Source organism: Girardinichthys multiradiatus, chromosome 23, assembly GCF_021462225.1.
Source record: "Girardinichthys multiradiatus isolate DD_20200921_A chromosome 23, DD_fGirMul_XY1, whole genome shotgun sequence".
NCBI lineage: Eukaryota > Metazoa > Chordata > Actinopteri > Cyprinodontiformes > Goodeidae > Girardinichthys > Girardinichthys multiradiatus.
This window is the reverse complement of record NC_061815.1, coordinates 49,172,829-49,177,234: the sequence shown is the minus strand read 5'-3', so window position 1 is coordinate 49,177,234 and position 4,406 is coordinate 49,172,829. Positions and strand designations below refer to the sequence as shown.

Here is a 4,406-nt window from a genome sequence, read left to right as displayed (position 1 = left end):
AGAGTCCATAAGCCTCCCTTCATTTTTTCATAGACATCAAAGAGTGTTTGTTATGCTGCTGGTTCACCTGGTTTCCTTACTTGGACCTGATCCTAACAATAGCAGACTGACAATATAGTCCCACATGAGCTGGAAAAGCACCCAGCCATAAAGCAATTTAAAAAGGGGGCAAGCTAATAATGCTTAATGCTTATTTTCATGCTTTCCTCCATAATATATAACAATCTGCAGTAAATGTCATTAAAATAAATGTAATTCTATCTGTTAATCATGTAAATAAAAATAATGAACTACAGACAAATATATTTTTTTCCAATTTAAATACTAGTTTTGAACAACATTAAATATGATGCAGAATAAGAAAAAAGGGAAAACATTCACTCAACATTAATGCATTCATTATTCAAGATCCACTGTGTATGAAAGTAGCATATTCAAGATTTAGTGTAAGAAGGTAGTATGCATTATTTAAAAGGAATACAATTTTACCTCTTTTATATGAATAATTAAAATAACAAAAACATGCACCTTTATATTTTTATTCATCATAGAAGCCCCTACATATTTAACATCAAATTTCCTCCATTTGTGACTAAGCATGTGTGCTGCTCTGATAAACAGTGATCTAGGCAGCTGTTTACAGCTGCACAACTCTAAACACACGTTCTTCCTTGCCTCATTTCAAACGTTCCTGCGTTAGATTTCCATGTGCTGCTCTAGAGTGTTTGTCTTTCCCCTCCTGAAAGTGTAAAACCTTTTCCCCTGAAAGTGTAATGCTAAGAATGAATGTAGAGAGCCCAAATTAAAGGACCCAATTTGAAGCGGCCCCACTTCACTGATAAGCTGTAACAGTGATCTGTGAGAACACTCAGGGTTTGCTACATTATGACAATACAGAAGAATAAAGCAGATGAAAGAGAATAGTCTGGCAGGAGCAGAAATCAGATGGGCAGAGGGAGAGGAAAAACAATCTAAAGTCTAATTGTGTTATGCCTCAAGGCAGCAAGGGAGTAGAGAGAGACACATTTTCTTTCTACACGTTGTTCAGCCTAGTCCCTTTCCCAGCATGATCACATTAATTTCCAGCCTGGCCACTTTTTTTTCCTTCCCATTGATACATTTCTTGAAAAAAAGGTATAAAAAGCCAAAGGATGGAAAACATAGCCGGAGTCATGGTTTTGAGCAGAACCATATACAGTAGTTGTGGCATTCAAGGTGTGTGCGGTGCATTTAAGCATGCTGTCTAGATGAGTCTGACACCTTCTAGGTCATTGTATGTCATCTTTGTCCTTGGAGAAGAAAATACCATTTTCTACCCTCAAAGCACTTAGAAGCAACATTGAAGCTAACCTCAAAGTCAAACAGATACACAGTCATATTTGTTAAATTAGAAGATGCTCTCTTGTGAGCAGGTATAAATCATACTTTTTAATAAACCTACATTTCTGTATTAAAATATTTTTGTTGTTTTTTGTAAGCAGAAAATCAGAATTAAAGGAAATTAAGGCTTGAGAACATCAGCTGGTGTAATTAGTCTATGAAATAATATTATTGAAATACATAACATTTGAAAATTATTCAAATGTATTAAATATGACTGTATATATTACCATACTTTCTGGAAATACTGGAATGGCTGGAAAGGCCATGGTGAGACTTTTAAACCATGGAACACTGTCAAACATAGTGGTGGTAGCATCATAATGAGGGCCTGTTTCACTTAGTTGCACTGGTACAGATGTTGCAGCACAACACACAATATTTAGCAGAAAGCCATTGTCAAACTTGTCGTCACCATTTAATGACAGGGTACTGTATTATACCATCTTGTCACAAAAGCTGCTTTAAAATATAGCTCACACATTTTTACAAAATATAAAACATTCTGACCAACTTCATTTAGTAACGCAGAGCAAATCTCAGATATCACGATTTTGTCCTCTGTTAATTTCCCTTTAACTAATTATTATAAAGTGGTGTAATACATGTAAAATATCTTTGTTGAGTTCCCAGATAAAAAAAGGCATGATAAATATTGTTGACGTTGTTTCTATCATTATAAATTGTGCTTTTAATGTTTGAAAATGTGTTGCAGGTGGCACTCTGACAAAAGCTCTGCAGGCTGAACGCCCAATAAAAACAGCTTCATGTTGCTTCGCCTTTAACTTACATAGATGGCATTTATTTTTGCTTTTAACTTTGCTTTAATACTATAGATAATACATACAAAATGATTTTTACTGATATACTATTGCACATACTGTACCATTAAAATTAACTCTCTGAAAAGAAATGATGAACCACACTTTGAAGAAAATAAAATTTCACCTTGACATACCTTGTGGCCTCCAGTGTTCCTTCAATGTTACAGAATCAAGGAAGTCCTTTAGATAATCCCCAGTGTGACTTTATTCACAGGTCAGCTACTCCCAGGCCTAAAAGAAAGAAATAAAAGAAACACAAATCAGAGAAGACATGGAGAGTGAGCTCACAACTTTAACTGACTCAGCCACAGTAAATGCCCAGCGATCAAGGATAAACATCCTTGAAGAAATGTCAGTCCAAGGAAGCACATTAGGTAACCCACACGAAGGCAGCCGCAAAGAAAAAAAACCATTTGACTTATGTACAGTATCTTTCTCCTTGCCTGGTCAACTTGATCATTTCTCTGGCTAAACAGCTGCCGCAGAACGGCTCATTACACCATCATTTCAGCTGGAGAGGACAAGAGACAAGACAGAGCGTCGGTTGTGTGAGGCTCAGTCAGTGGTTGTGGTTTTCTTGACTCACAAATGCTTGAAAGCATTAACAGTAGTTTTCAGGGAGTGCATTAAAGGCTAGTTGGAAATAGCTGACTAAAGAGTTTAGTAACCTTACTTTAATGAAAAGAGAGAAACACAACATCCTTCTTCTTCAGGTCTACTAGGTGTTAATCTGCCAATGTATAGCAAAACTAGTGTTCATTTTATGGGTGATATTTGTCAGTGCAGCACAACTTATTTTTACACATTAGACAGTTAACTTTGTAAAAAATATTCTTGCTGAAATGTACATGTCAAAAACAATTCAGCTAATGCCATGTGAAGTCAGTTAAAATCATCTTAGTGATCTGCTGTTTCTGCTAATGGCAGAAAATCCAGAAGGACTACAGGGATAGTCTCTTACTAGGTCTTCACAGTCTGGCAGTTAACAGAGAAGTGGGATGCTGAAATCAACTGAGGAGCCACCAAACTAGGACTCCGGTGTAAGCAGCAAGGTCCATCCATTCATCAACTTTTCATACTAGCTTAATCCTGTTCAGGGCTGCAGAGGGTGGCCCTGAACAGGATTAAGCTGGCAAAAGGCAGGGTACACCCTGGACAGCTCTCCTGTCCACCAGAGGGACAATTTTACAACACACAGAAAGAAAACCATGAAAACCCTAAAATTCAACAATCATCTTGATGTCTATGCACCACAAAAACCATCATTCATGATAATAAAATTGGTATAAAAGCCTATTTTGTGCTGTTGATCACACTTTTTGCTTTTCCTACTTTAACCCCTGTCTTCTACAGCTATGATAAATGTTTTAAATAGAGAAAGTCTAAGTGAAATCATGCTGAAATTGAAGCTGACGTTTTTGCTTTCTTTATAATTTCACTTAAAGAAGTCACAGCTCGAGACTTTTGGATAATTTTCACAACAACTAAACTGCCATGGACTAATATAATTATTGAATGCACATCAGCAGAGGTTAGAACAGTGCCTCACCTTTTCTTCAAAAAGATAAAGTGTTCCTAAAATCAAAAGTGCTGCTACTTCCATCCCACCCAGTGAACAGTCTAATCCATTGTTGGAGGATTTGTGAGCCGCAGTACACAGTAATTGTGCTGCGGCAAAATGAATGCAGCTTAATTGGAGCAAAGACTTAATCAGGGGCCCATGAGGATTATCATCTGTGGCTTAGAAAAGGCCCAGGTAGAGAAAGACATGGATAAAATTATCAATGCGGATCATTCCAAAACCAAGTGACAGAGAGAGCCGCAACTTTGAAATCCTGAAATTATCTTTAAAATTTCTGTTTTAGTTTATATTTGGCAGCTACCCGGAGATAAATACTTATGCTAACATAAACATCTCCATGGAACATTTAGCTGCAGGTACAACAGTATTTTGATGCAGCCAGATGAAAATATGGGGGCATTTACTTGTTTACCTTAATCTATTTGATCATGGTCCAAATAGTCTGTGCCATCCCCACACCCCCCAGTCCCTGCTGGAACAGGCCCCATGGCAGGAGGCAGGGGACCACACCATGTCCCCCAAGCACAGCCTCGTCTTTGTTGTGTTTGTGTGGGTGTCAGTTGTGATGTAAAATGCTGTGATGAATTCCGATGAGTATGTCTAAAGTGCCTTAAAATTGG

At 37.4% G+C, this 4,406-nt stretch overlaps 1 protein-coding gene across 5 annotated transcripts in view; it reads right to left on the bottom strand.

Moving 5' to 3' along the window:
• lingo2 (leucine rich repeat and Ig domain containing 2) overlaps positions 1-4,406 on the bottom strand; it is a 283,442-nt gene that overhangs the window by 194,084 nt on the left and 84,952 nt on the right. For 4 of the 5 annotated variants that reach the window (XM_047354483.1, XM_047354485.1, XM_047354487.1 and 1 more), the window contains exon 3: positions 2,339-2,435. The gene's annotated coding sequence lies outside the window, so the exon portion shown is untranslated. Of the gene's footprint in view, positions 1-2,328; positions 2,436-4,406 lie in introns of all 5 variants that reach the window. The other variant, XM_047354486.1, reaches the window with a different exon arrangement.